This window comes from Parus major, chromosome 3, assembly GCF_001522545.3.
Source record: "Parus major isolate Abel chromosome 3, Parus_major1.1, whole genome shotgun sequence".
Lineage (NCBI taxonomy): Eukaryota > Metazoa > Chordata > Aves > Passeriformes > Paridae > Parus > Parus major.
The window spans coordinates 6384842-6403969 of NC_031770.1; positions in this window are offsets into that span (position 1 = coordinate 6384842).

The following is a 19128-nucleotide window of genomic DNA, read 5'->3' on the forward strand; positions in this document are numbered from 1 at the left end:
TTTGGAGCTGTGTCTTGGGATACAAGGTATGTTAATAAAGGAAGAGATTAATTCCACAGAAAAAGTGTTCCTGTTTGGAGCTGTGTTTTGAAGCAGTGAATGATGAATACTGGGGAATTCTGTTTGGCCTCGAACTGTTCATGATAGACCAGAATATTTTTAAATTTACAAGTTTTCTAAAAATTGTAAAATAAGGAGGTTTCATTACTCAAATATGATCCATATCATACATATCAGATATAATTTCTGATTTCATAGATGACAAAACTACAGGGACAGAAATACATTGGATACATTTCATCATCCTTCCATTACTAAAGGAGCTGCAAAAGATATGGTGAGGGACATCTTAAGGCTGTGTGGGGGCGATGGCTTTAAAGTGAGAGTGGATGAGTTTAGATTAAATAATAGGAAGAAATAATACCCTGTGAGGGTGCTGAGGCCTCTGAACTGGTTTCCCAGGGGAGCTGTGGATGCCCCATCCCTGGAGAAATGTTCAAGGCCAAGTTGGATGGGGCTTGCAGTAACCTGGTCTAGCAGAAGGTCTCCCTGCCACTGGCAGGGGGTTGGAACAAGGCAAGCTTTAACATTTCTCTCAACCCAAGCCATTCTATGATCCTTTGTATAAAATACTACCTTTTTAGCCAAATTACAATGTAAAAGAAGTTATTGTTTTACTCTGTACTTCCATTGGTCTAAATGGTTTGACTCTTTAACTTTAAAGTTCATTAAATTAAGCATTAAATTCAGAATTTTTTATATCTGAAGTAAAGCATCCTAATATTAAAATATAACTTATTTTGTTGAAATACTAGCCAAAATGAACAATTTACTGAAGGAATCTACTGGGCAACAGGTCTAAGTAGTAACTTAAAGTTTTTGTTGATAGTGGAATCATACTCTCTGAGGTTTTTTTTGTCCCTGGAATTGTTTTCTTCCTAAACTGAGCCCCAGATGGTTGTATGTGGTACCCATTTTTTTAGCCATTCTATCGTCTTATCTTCCTAGAGTTTGTATTGCTGTAGCATTCAGGTGCCAGAGGCATCAGTTCTTACCAAAAGGAATACTTAAGGAATGTTTTGAAGTCTCCCATTTATTTTTCTGCCATATATTCTATTTTTAGTTTTTTGAACATCTATAACTCTATTCCAGTTCTATAACTATTGATTGCTTTAATTTGATACAGAACTTATATTTGTTACAGAACTCTTGTTATTTCCTGATGTCAGTTGCTTTTACTTCTGTAATTAAAAATGTAATTCCCATCAAGTACCACTTCAGATTTGGTTATTATATTCCCAGTCAATTTATTTTCTGACTCAAAAGCAGGATGCCCAGTCTTAGAGTAATATTGCAGTTCTGAGGCAGCAGCTAGTAAACTTGGTAAACTAGTGCTGAACTTCATGGATAAAAGTTCTAAAAAGTTCTAAGTTCTAAAAATAAGCCAGTCATAGCTCAGTAGCCACTTAACACAGATTTGCATAGCATCTTGTCCAAGCCTTTTTGTCTGTGATTTTTTTTTTCCCCCCCTATAATTGTTTCTGAAATTCTAAAAGAATAGCTGAGCTGTAGGTACTGCCAAGAGGTTTTGTTAATCACATCTCAAACAAAGCATTTCTCAGATGATTTTGCCTCCAGGATTCAACTTCGAAGGCATTCTCAGGAGGAGCTGTGGTGCTGTGACAGCACTGTTGAGTCAACAGATGTAGAGCACTTGTTTGATGCATGGATGACTGATCTTCGATTACCACCTTTCACAAAACAAACGAAAACATCTGTTCTTTTATTTATATGTGAGCTTTCCAAGTAGATGTGTACAATTTTCTTCTGTTTATTTTTGTTGTGTGTGTTCTTTCTCCCTCCTGACTCACTGAATCGTCATTGTATGGAAAGTGAAGCTTTGAGCATCAAATGGATTAGGTGATTGCCTCTTTCTTCAGGATGTTTTACAGTGTGGTGGCTGGTATTTTTTTGTACCTGAAAGTTTATTATCCCTTAGAAGATAGCTAAGCACAGAATTTTAAATTAAATTCTATCCCAAAGATACGGAATTAAGATATGATTATTTATCAGCCTATGTTTGGAGCAGACTTAGTTGTTCTGCTTTGGGAAAGAATTCAGGTTTATGAGTGCAAAGGCTTCCAAAGTGCAGGGAAATGTTTCCCTGCAGACAGTAAATCTTCACAAATATAACATTACTCAGTCCCTGCACACCTTTCTGGCATTTTCTGCTGGACAGCTTGGCTTTGTTATACTGGCTCTCCTAGGTCTCTGAATAGTCACTTAGAGACTGTGCATAATTTTAGAAGTCTTGAGAATTGAAATCAGAGCCCTTAGCTGTAAAGAGGATCTGAGAGTTAGATCACAGAATGGCTTGGGTTGGAAGGGGCCTTAAAGCTCATCAAGTTCCAGCCCCCCTGCCATGGGCAGGGGCACCTTTCACCAGAGCACCACCCTGAGTGCTGCAGCAATACAAATGCTTCTGTGCACCTACTCGTTCAGCCTCTGCTTTTGAGTATTGCTGAATACCTCCATTAAACTGTACTGTAAATATTATTTGTTTTTGAACAGTTAACCATCTTGAAAACACATCTACATGACTTAGTAGGTATAACACTTGATGAGTTTACAAATGTATCTTGGCATAAGGCAAATGCGTTTTAACGCTGCGGTTTGTATGCCTGCTCCCTGCATATTTATTTTCAGCTTCCAGTTGATTAGCTGCTTTGTCTTGTGTGTAGAAATGGCCTGTTTAATGCAGTGGGAAGTCGAGTAGAAGCCAGCATTTGTTAATGGATGCTTTGAACAGGCACAGTCAGACATTTTAAATGATTCTAACTAAGCAGGAATTCTAATTTATTTCTAAAGATAGAAGTACAACAACCCAATTACCTAGTTTTCTCACAGAGTGTAATGAGTATAATTAGCATAAAATTGGTCTATAAATTTAATGGGCAATTTCTTGTGTGGACATTGAAAACACTAGTAAAAATGTGGCAAACTATATTAGAGTCCATATAGTAACTTGTTCCCATTGGATGCTTCCTTGACAGAAGGCATTACTGTAAAATACCAATCAAATCTCTTCTGCACAAGGAGTTTTTAAGTTATTGGTTCAAACAGGCATGCCAGCAGGCTTGAAAATTCCTTCAGAGAATTTTTTTGACCGGGTTGGCAGTGGGGTTTTTTACATTTTAAAGATGATATTCTGACTATAAGTTCAAACTCGTAGTATATGTGATGATGTGGCCAGTTCTGTGTGTAGCCTCACAATGATACTGGCTGGATCAGTTCTAAATTTAGAATATACACACAGTTGACAATAAAGATAATAAAATACTATATATTACTCTTGAAAGTGGAAGGGGTGCTGGAGTCCCACACGTGATGCAGAGGTTCTCAAATCATAATTCAGGCTGGTGCTAGCATTTGTGTGGTTGGTTGGATGTGGGGTATTTCAGAAGTTCTAAATAATGGAATTCAAAGGACAGTTTTCCCTCCCTTCTACAGCTAATTTGTTTATGATGGGGAATTCTCTATGTAAATATATTTTCGTCTAGTACAGTAAACTCAGACATTGCAGAGTTGTGGTGACCTGCTGAGACTAAAGTGGTGAAAATTAATGCTGTGAGAGAGAACATATACTTAGAAGAACATGAAGTTTCTTCTGCTTTGTCTGTTCCCTAGAGAGTGAATAAACAAACAAAAAATCCAATCCTGAGGCTTGAAGATTATGACCAAGTTCTTCAAAGTATATTTTCATGATGGATTTTTGATTTCACCCTAATGCAAGCTGACACTACTGGAAAGAGAGATAAATGTAAAAGACTTTTCTTTAAAACAAACTTACCAATCATGAAAATGCTTTAATTCCTTGTGGAGTGCATATATTTTAAAGGTACTTTTATTGCATTATTCTGTAAAGTACAATGAATAAAATTATAGCTGTGACTGTGAAAATAGAAAGTTATTTCTTGTGTGTTAGAACAGCAACTCTCGTAGGGATTTATGCCCTGCCACATTTTTCCCTGTCTGATAATTTCGTCAAATGCACTTGCCTGCTTTCCTCTTTTGCATTATCCCTGAAAAAATAAAATAGTTTGCAGGTCCTGGGCTGCCTTGAAGAGCTGGTGGGCCACTGTGTATGCTCTGTTACTAGCAGCCAGCTAAAAAAAAAGGGCAGTGTGTTCAATTTACTTGGTTGTAGGGCCATAAAAAGATGTATCTTTACATTTCTAGGATTTAATTCAGGGCAATGTAAATTATTTTATTTAAATATATTAACATGTAGTTAACAATTCTGTTCCAGGTTAAACCCAAAGAATGTTAATCCTATGGGATTTCTAACTTTGGTTTATTCAAGAAATAGTATTTTTAAGTAGGTATTTAAAAAAAAAAAAAAGTTTTTTTTAAGTTCTTGAACTCAATGTGAACCCCACAGTGAGGGGAGAAAAGCAGGGAGCAATCCATTGCTGGCCTCCCTCAAACTAAGCTGTACTCTGCTAAAATAGAACTTCTTACAGAGGAGAAGTGTTCTTAGGTCTTTTGTTCAGAGAGAGTCACAGAAAAGATAGGTCAAAGTTCTAAATAAATCTCTTGGGAGGGTGTATTCATATCTTACCTCATAAAACAGTGCATCTCTCTTCACTAGTAGCTGAAGATTGAAGATCCTATAATAAGGGTGTTTTGGCAATAGATCTTGTAAGATTAAATATTTTGTTGGTCTGTGTAGGAATTTGGGTGTCTTTGACTTGGAATGTGAGAACCACCTCACTTAATCCTGATTATAGGAATAAATTTATTCACAGACGGTGCAGGAAGGGGCTGATTTTTGTGGCTGTGCTCACAGGGGTAGCTGTTCCCAAGTCCCAGCAGAGTTTCAGGGCTGCCCTCACCTCTGTAAGCAAAAAAAAAAAAAAAAAAAAAAATTAAAAAAAATTTAGAAGTTCCCATCTGTAGAGATATGCTCAAGCTGGATGGGACTGTGAGCAACCTGACCTGGTTGAAGGTGTCCTTGCTTTTTGTAGGGAGTTTGGACTAGATGGCCTTTAAAGGGCCTTTAAACCCAAACCATTCTATGATTCTGCAATCTTACTAAAGTGGAAATGATAATGTGTAGGTTTCTCCCATAAAATGCTTTGTGATTGACAAAATACAACCAGATATATGCACAAAGCAAACCCCTTTTCCCCAAGGAGTTTCAGAAGTTAAAAATGGACATATGGGTAAGTTTGGAACTTGGCTGCAAGGTCAGGTAAGTAGAGCAGCATTGTTGTTTGTACAAACAATTGTGTTGATTTTTCTCTTCTGTGAATTTTTTTTCAGCACAGGCTTTTACCAGCTATTGGAAGCAGAGCACTTGTGCTCTGAAATGAATAATTAGCTGTTGAAGTAGGTCTGTACTGTGTCAGTACTGTCTTCCATTTACCTTCTCTTATGTAACAGAGGAATTGAAACTAAAATGGGGAAAAGTTACTAAATCCTATACAGAGTTTAACTTTTAAATGAAAATGGGATTGTGATGTTAGGAAGATGCTGCTTGGGAAAGATGCCTTTCGTCTTAGTGTTCTTCTAGTAATCATGTTTTCAGCAGTGTTCTTGCAGAACTGAATTTCTGAGCATATTTCATTTAAAAAAATTATAGTAATTTGAATTCTAACCTGGCACTAACTGGCTATTTTTGCAAAATGGTATAATGAGAAGCAAGTCATTTAACAGTAATAAGGGCATTAAATTCAGCATTCTATCGATCAAATATGGCTTCTATTTTAGTAAAACATGCACATTTAATTTTTCATAAAGTCCTTTGCATAAATGCTGAATGTGGTTACTCTTTTTTTGTCCATAGTTGCAGTTATTGTCCCTTGTATTAAGCTGTTTTGCAACCTGCCCAGCTCTGTGGGATACAGCTAACTCTATGTTACTGTCTATAAGTAACTTCTTTATTAAAAGGCATAATTATTTATAAAACTAACTATGATTTGTGTTCTGGTAAAGGTTACTCAGCACCACAATATAAACTAACCACAGGAGAATGAACTCTATGAAGGACAGGTAATGTAATTTGGAAAGGTGCAGGTCTAATAGAGGAATGTGTGTGATAACCATGAAGACATGTCTCTTTCACTGAGAACTGTGATAGTGAAAACAAGGGAAGGAAACTAAGGAAAGATCACTCATAAACTAAACATTGAAATTCACACTCAAAACTAATGAGAGACAGGTTATTACCAGCTCAAGATTTTAAAAAGTAAAGTATCATATTTTTCATTAACCTTCTTTAATAATTTAGATTTCATGTGTGTTTTTCCATTTCACCTTTTCATGCCCTGCCTTCCCCTTTATATACTGTAGACAACTCTCTGCTAGGTTTTCACTTCCAAGCTGTGTTACTTAGAGATACTCAATTATGTATCACAATGGTGTCTTTCTTTCCATTTACTGAGTGACAGAGTGCATATCATTTCTGCATTGATTCATATGTTAGGTTGCCACAAATGCTTAGGCTTAAGACCTTGACATTAATTCCTTCTCCACAGCCATTTATATCAGGAAAACTCAATTGTTTGAGCACTCATGGAAAGTAAATGCAAGAAGTGCCCTGATACCATTAAATCAAATTTATTGAAAAATATAAGAAGGACAGAGGTGCAAAGTGAAGATATATGGCTGCAGATCTGGAGTTTGGTTAGACATGGAGATGAGTCTTATAGCCTGCTTGAGCTCAGGTATTTTTATTGCTTATGCAGAAATTAGTTGCATGTATAATCTGACAGCAGGTCACACAGCAGTTTGGCTGGAACAGGTCTGGAACTTCGACCTCCAGATTGCCAAACTACTGCAGTTGGTGTTTTCCTTTGCTGCAGGCACTTGTTACTGGCTTTTAAAGCTGGTGATTATTATCATATGCTGTTCTGAAAGGAAGCAAAGGATATAGCTGCAGTGAAACTGTTGTTTCATAAATACATAACAATAACACATAAATAACGTCATTGTTCTAAGCAGTCCCAGATAGTTGGAGGGGTGGAAGTTTAGGCTTCTGATGAGGGAGCCTCTGCAAAGGAAAGGCAGAAGGCTCAAAGAATTGAGGAAAGAATCTTAACTGTACTTTCTGTTTGCTCTTTGTTGCTCAGGACCTGAAGTACTAAGGTTGCTAAGTGGCTTGAAAATTTCTGAGACTTTTTTTTTTCCCCAAGTGGAATAAAAGCAGTACAGACAAGCACATTTGTTATAGTTCTGTGTTTAGCTGGAATGTAGAGGGACTTCTGAGGGCAAAACCCTTGTTTTGGGATCTGACTCAAGAAAGCATTTTTGCTTCCTCTTCTTGTTACCAAAAATAAAAAGCATTATTAAGCAATATTTGCAGCTATGCCAGGGAAGCTGTATTGCTTCCATGTGATTGCACAGAGTATTGACAGAGAACACTATGAAAAGGACTCAGAAACACGGGATATTTGGAGAGGAGAGCTCAGAGGGCACCACAAGCTAAGCTAAAGCCTGAGATATCAGCTCAGATGTAAGAGGCAGAGGCTTTTGAATCTGGAAATGAAATGCCTAAATGTCAAAGGTAAAGGAATGATAAAAGCAGCTGTCACGGGTGGGGTGGTCAGCAGCTGGATTCCTGATACACTGAAGAACTTAGGGTGACAAGAAAGAAAAGGGGTACTGTCAGAAGTATCTACTATGGCTTCAGGATCACAGGGAGAGAGGAAAACAGGTTTATAGAACAAGATGAAAGGAAGACAGATAGAATTTAGCAACAGCTTCGCTAAAGGAGAAATAGGTTGAGTGTTCTAATGATGGCAGAGAAGGACAAGCTTGAATGAGGGGAAGGGATCTGACTAACTTGAAACTTTCTTTTTGTTAGTTAGCTGGAGGTGACAAGGCACACCTTCGAATCTGGTGCTAAAAATGGGTGCTTGGAGTACAGCCAGGAGATACTCAGATCACTCAAAGGCAGAAATTACTTTTGGAAATTCTGAGAATAGGTGATGTCATTTAGGTGAAAAACAAAGTGCAGCAAATGAAAGTTTGCAGGAAACTGAAAACTGGGCTGCAGGAAATCTGTCTTTTTATCAGCTTAGTCAATCAGGTTAAGTTTTAGGAGGAGAAATACTTATTGCTTCTTTCTTCTTTGGCATTATATAGATTGATAGGTGCAGTTATTGAAAATATTTTAAAAATTATTATGAAGATAGGATTTGGACTTTGTCATTTTAGTCACTTGCATATGTTAAATTTCAGTGAAGTATGGTGTAGATTGAAAAGGATTATAAGTAGTAGAGCAACAGGAACTACTTTGCTATAGAAAACACTGAAAAAGTTTTGGAGAGAGGTTGACTGGAACAGGTTCAGGTGGAACAGGTGATGAAGGTGAGAAGTTGAAAATGAGAGGAGTCAGTGTGGGGAGTGATGTAGGCTGACTCCTATGTGAAATTCATGGTCAGCTCAGTATTTCTTGCCACTGTGAACAAGGTTGAGTTTTAATGCCTAAAGGTGAGGGGAAAATAAATTTCCTCTCCCAGAGAGGATGAAAACCAACCCCTGTGGCTGCTGCTACCTGCCAGAGAGTGAGTAAATCTGCGGCTATTGTAGACAAGAAGTCAGATGCAGTGCCATGGCAACTGCTCTGAGACCAAGCAAGTCTGCCTCTTCTTGCTTTCTTTTATTTTTTCCATCCCATTAGCCTAAAAGGTTATTTATCTGTTCTCTCCCTCCCCACCAGGAATTGCTTGCTTTGATAATGGTGCATAAAAATGAGGAAAGACATCATTCAAATTGTTAAAGAAAGATAACACAGACAAGGATTAAATCACTTGAGAAAGCATCAACAATACTGATTGTTTTTAATGGACAGATGAGAAAGTATGTTTCTGTTTTCTGAAAAAAAGACTTTTTCTCAGTACAATAGTAAAATGAAGTCTGTCAGTAGGATTGATTTAAGACTACAGGTGAGAAAGTGCTTCAGGATATCTGTTTTATGTTGGCAGCTTCATACAATACAGTCCATTAGTTTTGAAGGCTCCAGTACAGTCATGCTGGCTTGAAAGTTTCTGAGAGTTTTCATGCTGATTGTTAAAACTTCTTGTGCCTGGGGTTGTCAGGAGCTCAATATCTGTCTTTGGGGCATCACCTCCTAGGGACATCCTTCAGAATACTGAAGAAGCCTTGGTGATTTCAGTGAAGGATATGAAAGATATTTAATCTTGATTTGGGAGCTCAAATGCAAGAGAAGCTACCACAGGCCTTATTAGCAATGATTAGTTATTCACTATTTTAAAAAGGTGACCCTTACTTTCAGCCTTAAATATGGAGCATGCAGCTGTTGTATTGATTATGGATTGCTCTGTAAGACTGTAGCTCTTCAGAGTAAAAACATACCTGAGAATGGATGGTGATCAAATTATATTTTAACATACTTGGATGAAAAATAAAGTAAATGTCTTTAGAACTTCTTATTCTTTAAATAGCATGTAATTGAGCTAAGTGCTGTATATTTAACAGGGAAATTTTTTTACCCATTTCCCTCAGTTTTTATGCTTAATTTCTTTCAATTTTTTGAGGGAACATGATGACTTTTTTTCTAGAAGAGATTCATTTAGCTAAAGACACTTCTTTAACAGTTTTACTGACTGTAGATATGGTACAGAGTAGATAACTTTTGATGCAAAGAGTATTTATGTATGATGATTATGTAAGTGAGAGGTATGGTTGCACAACCTCAGGATGTGAAAACCTGCTGTGCATAATTTTTAATATGCACAAAGCTTCATAGCACATGTTGTTTTGTGAACTGATCACAGAATAAATCCTTTGATGACAGAATAACTGCATTCTCAGTATCAAATGTGGATTGATTCCGCCAGTGTGAGAAAGAAAATATACAGTACAGAAGTTCTTAGAGCAGCTTTCCAGTTCAAAAGCACTGTGGTAAAGCTGGACAGAAGAGTAGCAGCAGAACTAAGTGAGATTTTACACTTCTGCAGCACTGAACCAGAACTGAAGCAATGAACCAGACCTTAGTGTTTTAATATGCATTAAGTAGTCTATGCTTTAATGAGATCTTGAGCTTTGGATCTGAAGATTGTTACTGCCCTGGTGAATAGCCCTTCAGACTTCAGGCATACAATGAGAATTTTCTTCCTCTTTCAATTCTTCAACTTCTTGGATAGAATTTATTATTTCCCTAAATATAAACAGCTGTCAAAATGCATTATATATTATAGTACCCCTTTTTGCTATTTTTAACTCCATCTCATTAAGTGGATTACATGGTTTCCTTTAGTAATTAAGTGCAGATTAAATATTATATTAAAAACATAAGAAATGACACCTTTTCATCTGCCATTATGAGATTTTTAAAGACAAAAAAACTACTCTGGTGTTTTTTCTCCAGAAATGTTGGTCAGTAAATTAAATATATCTTGTCCTTGTTGATGTGATGGTAGAATTAAAAATGTCAGGATGAAATGTTCTCTGTTCTTTCCCACTTAAATTCCATTCAAAGTTAGTTCATTTTTTGGCTATTTTATCCTTTCATTCTTTGGGTAATAGTGACTTCCTTCCAAGATTTTTATTGGATATGGTTTTACCAGGAAACCCTAAGTATTTATTGGTAGAGTCAGGGAACAGAATAAAAATGGAAATCTAGTAGGGGCTTGCATATTAATTTGGTAAATATTGGCTTTATTTGATAATGAAATAGCATTTCTATTTTCACCAGCTACATAGAGTCAAACTGATCAATGAAAATTACTTGTTAAAATTCTGTATGTTTTAAAATTTGATCAAGACCAGCATTATGGACCCAAAACTTTCTTCATATGAACTTGCAGAGTCCCAAATCTAAATTCAACCTATTTAACATCAATCAATTAAGAATCTCTGTAGAAAAAAAAGAGAGGGATTACTTTAAGAGATTTGATTCCCACCTTAGACTTGCATCACCCTTGAAAGCATCTCCCTGCCTTTGCTGACCATAAGGCAAGGCAGCCACTCTCCTGCTCCAAGTGCCCTGTTAGTGCCTAAAGCTGGGGGAACATAAACCTGGTGGTCCCTGCTGAGCTCAGTGAAGCCAAACTGCTCAGTGTAACTTGGCTCTGTATCTTTGGAGTTAAGCTTTACATTGGCCTCCTGCTCTTCTTCGAGTTTGGTTCAGGTATGGTTTAAATATAAAGTCAGTGTATGTTATTAATTATCTTAATCTGGACCCTGGAGGGACTTATTTTGGTGATACTGCTGCTAATTCTAATTTGTCTGATTTCAAACTAAGTCACCAATTGCATGGTTTCTAACAGCTAAATTCTGTTCCCCAGGTTGGAATGTAGTGAAGATCAGCCCATTTTGTCACCAGTGCTCAAGTGAAGCTACAGGATTTTCTGGAAAAGAACAAAAAGCAGCCATCATACTACTCTTATGCACCTGAGCAGCTGCATTAGACTTAGCAATTATTAAGTCCTCAAGGCAATTTATCAAATTAGCCTTGCAATAATACATACCTTTTTCCATAGGCTATACCATTAGCATGCCAAATTTTGACTGTATCAAATAGTAAAAACTTCTCCTTAATATAAGTCTTTCACCTCACAAAAGTGAAATGAGTTTGATATATTCTACATTTTCATCTTGTTTCATATGAATTGAAAAATACTAAAATGCACAAAAATGTTTCCCTGATTATCTTCTTAATCTGATTTCTTGCTAAATGTGATTATTGCAGATGCAGTCCCACTCAGCAGATTTGTCATGACAAAATAGCCATAGTTTAGCGTGGGAGATGGAAAGTGGCTGAATTTGAGGTCATATGTGATGAGTCAGATATTTTAGCTGGAAAAAATTCTTTCTAAACAACAAGGTCAGGTTAACTCTGCTAGAACCAGACAAACCAGCAGTTTTGGAATGCTTATGGCAGTGCATTGGAATATATGGAAGATGTTACTTTTTGTGAAAACATGAAATGGTGTTCCAAAGTATTTTCACTGAAAATACATTCCCTACTCTGCCCAGCTGATGACAGCATCTCTGAAAGTGCTCAGCAAAGTATAAAATTAATGAATATTATATATATTTGTGTGTATGATTTATATATATGTCTTTTGAGAGGGCACACCTTAGGCACAAGGAAATACTTACATCTTTGTTATTTTGCAAAGCCCTGCAGACTATGCTGACCTAATAAGTAAGAATTGCTCCTTTTCTGACAGTGGGGATAGAAAGAAGAGACTAACCTTCTGATTCAATTGCTTTTCCCCACAGCACTGAAGTAGGAAGGAACTTTCTCCTGTTTTGATGCTGTCTGGCAGCCTCAGTTCCATTTTTGCTGGACACCTAGAACCTACTTTGATTCCAAATTTGCAGCCTATTATCTTTCTATTTCTAGGTTTTTAAAACTATTGCAATATTGGATCTTAGGATCTATATTGAAGTCTTACTGTTCTGGTCACAGTGGAAACAAGTACAAGAACCAGCTTCCAATCTGAGAAGTCCTAAAATACAATGTGCTCTTCCACAAGCTTTTCAGTTCTGTAGGCTGCATCTTTGTTAGCAAATAGTGTGGAGCAGTGGATATGGATCTGCAGGAACAAACAGGCTCCAGGTACACACCTTGTGGGTTTTGAAGGGGTGGCTTTACATCAGACTAGTTAAGATCTCATTCTGTGAACTAATTGGCCATTTGTGGTTGATGTGCATTTCCAATTTAGTTGCACCTTAAACTAATTGAGTTAGTGCACAGCAAAACTGATCCACAATGTGAACCAAATCAGGTAAATGGGCACAGCTAAGATTTGCTTTGAAAAGTGCATTCCTGGGCACAACAAGCAAGGCCAGGACTGTTTGTGTAAAACCTGCTGTAGTAGCACAAACATGATTGGTGTCCAAGACACACGTGCTGAGTGCCTAGGGAATCCATGTCTGTAAATGGATCCAGTTGAAACCAGTGGCTTAATATCTTCTGCTTGGCTTCTATGGTTTTCTGTGATTTTCTGTGCCCAAAACACACACACAACACTCACAAATTTTTTGTGTGTGATAGTGCCTACCTTGAGTACGACTCAAGAAATACTATTAGAGCAGAGGGCTAAAACACTTCCCCATAAATACACAAATCACTCTTGCCTTTTGTGTTGCTCCCATTTTGCCCCAGACCCCCAGATAATTTTAACAAAGTATCTGAGAGTTTCCCCCAAATCTTCTGTAACCAACACATAGTTTAGACACATAGTTTAGTTAACACATAGTTTAAAAGGCCAGCTTTTGTCCATCTTCAGTCTTTTTAATCCAACAGGAGTTGTTAATTAACTGTAAGAGCTAAGGCTGAGATGGAAAAAGAGCAGTATGGAGTGACCCAGAGATATCAAGCCAGCCATCTTATGCTGAACATAATGAAACTGCATAAACATGTTGGGTAACTAGAATAAACATGCACAAGGAAATATGTCCAATGTTGATTTCTTTTCTTAGTAATTTTTTGACAGTTCAGTAAAAAAAGAACTGTAGCTGGAAGAGTTCAGTGCCAGGGCTTACACTGGAAATTATCAACAATTCACCCTTCATGTGGCTGCAGATATAAAGCCAAGAAGAAATGAGAAATAATGGTGCTATTTACCAAAACATAGGGTTTCTGTTAGCTCTCTATGTCTCTGTCAGCTCTGTATTTGCTCTTGCTGCACTAAGGACACTATTTCAAGACTGCTGGTTTGCAAAATAAGATACTTGCATTTCAATATCACCCATGTAAACTGGATGTTCTACTGATAATGCTTTAAGGATAAAATGATCACTAACAAAAACAGAATAATATAAGAAAACTCAAATCGATTATACTAACTTCAAATGGTAAAATATGGTTTCAGCCATTACAAACAGAATTTCTTATGAAGCTCACTATGCTTCAGAAACAGAATTAAAAGTAAAAATTTATGACTTCAAGTACAACACAGCTACATTTTTTTTGAAGTACAGTATAATCTTGGGAATTAGGGAAGCTTCTAGCTGGTGCTTCAGTATCAGGGCCAGAAATGCTCCTACCCCTACCCACCTGCAGAACAACGGAGCTTGGCATCATTTCCCACTGGAAGCTTAGTCAGCTCTGTTAAATAAATTGTAATAGTATGGTTTTAAATTGTATGACAAAACTTAACACCTACTCCTGCAGTTAATGTAGGGTACAGTCATTTTGAAAGAATAAAGTATTTGGGGAACTCATAACTCAGAGGGCTGAGCTGGTTTTCCTTGTAACGTCAGGGAAGCAGCACAGGTCTCGTGAGCTATGGCTCTGCTGGCTCAGCTTGATTTCTGAAGAAGTCTTAAATGTGGTTCTCTCACGCTCTGCAAGACTAAATAGGGTGTAAATAAAGCAAATATGAAGCCATTAAAACTGCAAAGTTGTACAGTCAGGTTCATTCCTTGGCTTAAAGCACTAGTGCACAGTCAAAATTTGAGATGTAAGCCTTCAGTGGGACAAAATGGAGCAAGTTATGTCTGATGGAACCTCTGCATTTGGGGTTGTTTTTTTTCATTTTGGGTGTTTTTTGTTTTGTTTTGTTTTGTTTTGTTTTGTTTTGTTTTGTTTTGGGGTTGTTTTATGGAATACGTCAACTACTGAACCTAGAAATGTTTTTCAGGAATAGGTATACCTCTTTCATTTAGTAAGGTTTTCATAGGCACACTTTGGAAATTCTGATAAAGAATTGGAAAATATTTCATCGGCTTGTGGCTTTCATTTAAAAATAATCAACAACAACAAACAAAACAAAACAAAAAACCAAACAAAAAACCAAAAAACCCACAAAACAAAAAAACAAACAAAAAAAACAGAAAAACCAAACAAACCAAAAAGCCCTCGAAAAACCCACCCACCTCAAAACCTTAATTTTTGTATGGAATTTAGAATAAAAATGGTCTTGATCACAATATCTTTGATATTTCCAGTGCAGGCTACTGAGAACTGGACACAGTCCAGTGAACTTAATGGCTTGGAAATGCAGATAATCACAAAATCATAAAGGCTGGGATCCCACAGATTAAGCTGGTGGAAACTCATGTAGAGTCTGGGGTATGCCATTTTTGCAGTGTATTCCAAGATTTTGGTAGCTACAATCTGGAATTAAAAACATGTATGATAATTGAGATTAGAAAGATAGAAATCTACAGCAGAACCTGCAGATAGTCAAGTGAAGCTCCTTCCATGTACCCAAGGAAATAGTATTACAGCATGTTCAAAATAGGGATAATAATTCTCAGATATAATTCTAGATGTAATTATTATATCAGACTTTTATTTTAAAATTAAAATTTTTATTATTTTGATTGAATGAATGTCCATTTTATGTGTTAATGTATTTTTGTAAGGAATATACGGTTCTTCAGAGCCTTTAAAATGAAAGAATGGGAAAGAGAAGTGCATAATTCATGGACCATTTGCAGCCCACCACTCTGCACAAGAGGGAAAGTTCAGAGAAAAAGAAAAGGCAAACACCTGTACAATTTAAAAGAAGTTGTTGTGATGTTAAATAAGGAAAATATAGAACTTCTCTTCCACAACTTTCTCTGAATGTGATTTAAGTCTAAAGGAAAACCATGCTGAAGCACTGGTGAGACTTTTGACCAAGGCAATGGAGGTTTCACAGTCGAGAGTGCCAGTTTCTAGATATGACTGCATAGTCACACACTGTTTCTTGCAAAGCTGAAACAAACTGCCATCCTAACAATCTCTTACTGTGCAATTGCACCTTAAATTGTCGCCCACCACAGAACTCCTTGTTGGTCAAGGCACTTTTTCATCTTGTCTACTGCAAAACTACATACAATATTGCAAAGGAACATTATAGGAAAAAATAAATGTTATTTTTCAGGTTCTCTGCAGGAGACTGGAGCAGGCTGCCAGGCAGAAATTTCAAAAGCATTCCTGAGATGCTATGGGGAGCATGGAACACCTGAGAAACAGAGAATCACTGTTACATAAACCTTCTATTTCCTGGCTGAACAAGACAGGTCTCTTGTAGGAACTGAAGCCACGAACTAACATGAATCCCTAATATGTGTGATAAAGCATAACAGTGAAGTGGGAAAAGGTATCCAGGTGTTGGAGCTCTGCAGGATGTGCCCCAGAGAGGCAGCTGCCCCACGTGCCTGTCTCTGAGATACATCTGATGAAACATAGGTGAGTGAAATTGTTTTACTGATAAAAACCTTTCACACAAGAAGCAGAATGGTCAGATCTGGTTTGTAGGGACAAGGGAAGGGGTAAATGGTGCCGGGCCAATGTGTTCCTCCTCCCCAGCTGGTGCCTTCCATGGCAGTTTTTACCAACTCCTTTGCAGCGGGATGCAGTTACTAAACTGTGCCATGTGTGGCATCTCGCTCCTTTGAAGTTCATACTTCAAGGGGAAGAGCAAAGAGACATCCTGCTAGAGCACTCAGGTGGATTCAGTTCAGCCTTCCTTGTATCTTAAGAAGGAAAGGAAAAAAGGCAAAGTAAGTGGAGAGAGAAAAGAAATTCTTCCTCAATCCAGGACTGGGTAAAGTTGATGCAAATCTTGGTTTGATTAGCATGTATAGGAGTCATTTACAGTAATTTATCTGCTTTTTCACCAGTGCTTTTGTCCTAAACTTATTTTGCACTGCAAAGTAAGGCAGTTATCAGCTGCTTTTCTGTTATCCTCTGAGGGGAGCATTTTCTGCAGCTGCTGAATTGCACTCAGAACAGTGGAGGATGATCACCATGATTTACAAGGAGGCTTCAGGTCAATGCCCTGCTGAGGAAGTGAAGGAGCAGGGGCTGATAGACAAAGATAACTGCTTCTGCCTGGAAGTTAAACGGCTGCCCTTGAGGGGAGACTGCACAGGGATCACAGGTTCAATCGCTCCAGGGATGTGGTAATCACTCGATGGGTCATTTACCTAAGGAGTCTGGAGATAGCAATAACTATTCATTACTGCAGAGCTATCAAATTGATGACTCTCTTTTTTCCTTATTTTCTTGGGCTTAGTATATAGAGAGTAAAACAAGAAAGCCATTTATTAAACAGCTCTTAAATAAGGTGTAACAATGAGCTTGGTTATTAGTGTTTATAAATGGTACTGAAGAAGAATAAAATTCAGAGAGTACAGTCTACTGCTATTAAGACAAATTATTTCCATTCATGTTTGTAAAGTTCTTAGTCCAAATTAACTGGACTTCCTACTTTGGAAAGAGTAATGTCACAATAGATTGTCAGTCTTCCCTTTTGAGCACAGGAGTAAAATGAGAAAGATGGGGATTTAAATTGGTGTCATCTGAAGAAAGGTAGACTCATGCCAAAGAAATCTGAAGTTCAAACTGCCTGGGGCACTACATGGCACAAGTGTTAAAACACGTTATTCAAACTGCATGGTTAAAGAGCACAGGTTATAGAGGCCAGAGAGCTGAGACCCAGTAAAGGGAGGGCTGTTCCGGTGTTGATAAAACTGATCTGTTGGTTTACACATTTAGCTGGGATGCAGAAGGCTTGTATTCTATTTCAGGTTTTATAAAGACAGCCCATGCTCCCTGGACAGATAGTTATCCAACTTCTGTGGTACCTACATGAGAAATTGGTGTAATAATTCTCTTGCTTGTGGTCATGTGCTGGTAACCAGCAGAAAAGATCACTGCCATGGTGCTTTAACTCCACACTCCCTCCACTAAAAGTTCAGAGAAACAAGGATGAATGTGTTTTTTGTGTGGGCTTTGCTTATGAAGTATGTGCTCAGTGAATTGAAGTAGAGGTTGATGCATGGTTATTTGCTTGATCTAATGTTTACTGAAGTCAGCAGAAATCTTTCACTGGGTGTTTAATGTCTTCCTCTCCCTGTCGTGCTGTGATGCTTTATGGTCAGCTGAGGGAAAATGCTTGAGATTAAAAGCATTTAGGATGAGTATGGAGGCAACAGGGATCCAGCAAAAATAATCTGAAGGGTCACACAGTTTATATTTTAAAAGTAATTGTAGCCATACAGAGACAGTGTTAGTATAAGGACTGTTTTAGCCTTGATGCTTCAAAGGTATATAGAAAATAAGGTTGTTTACCTCAAGGTCTAAATGAAATTTAAATGCATTTAATCTAACCTTTATTACACTTATCCCCATAGTCTGAACTGCAGAATAGGGTGCCTAGTAAACTGAACACTGACCCAATAAATCTTTGTATTTTATCAGGTAAAGTAATTGATTTTTGAAGTTGAAAATGCCATTGTTTCAACTTCTGTAAGTCTTTGCTTGAGACATAACCTTCGTTAGATAACACTGTCTTGAATTTGCTGTCTTTTCTCACAAAGACTTAAAATAATAACCTGGAATACAGCAAAGGAACAGAATCAGGAGGAGCATGTTGTACAAGGAAAGGCTGTGTCCAGCCACACACAGCCCACCCAAGGTCCTGCTTGTAGAGAGGAGCTCAGAGACTGAGGGGTCACATTCAAGTCCTGGGGACACCAGTGTCAGCTCCAGACAAGTCAATGTAGAAGGATGTGGGCAATGCTGAAAGAAGCCAGGGAGGTCCTTCCTGAAGTTGCAGGATTTTGTTTGGACAGGAATGAAGAGGATTTAAGTTTTTACTTCTCCTGGGAAAAATAAAATTTTAGTGTAGTCTTCTTTCTCCTTCACTCCTGTTCTGTGATTCACAAATCCTGACTTATTTTCTCATATGTAAGAGCTACATGATGAACTCCAGTCATGACATTGGCCTGTTCAGCCTCTTTCCACATCAAATGCTTCTTTAGGAAATACCTCCAGGACTATTTGTAATTACTATGACACATTCAGTATGTCTGTAGAGTGTTTAAAAGGGGATTTACTATTACTTGCTTCCTTTATCTTTTTGTTCATAGTTTCCAGAGTGATTTTTATGTCTTTAAGAAAAATTAAGTGATGGATCTGGCCTATCAAGTAGCATTGAGACCTCAAGACCAAAATTTCTGAAGCTTTTTCAAGTTCTACAGCGATGGGATTTTTATGAATGAAGTAAGGAGCAGACACAAGAGGTCTTCAAGTAAGACACTTTCCAGTCTCAGTAGGAAGTGAAAATGTCTTGAAAGTTCTACCATCACTTGATATTTATTCTTCTGTCCCTTGTGCATTATCTTTTAGACTGTATTTTCTATACCATA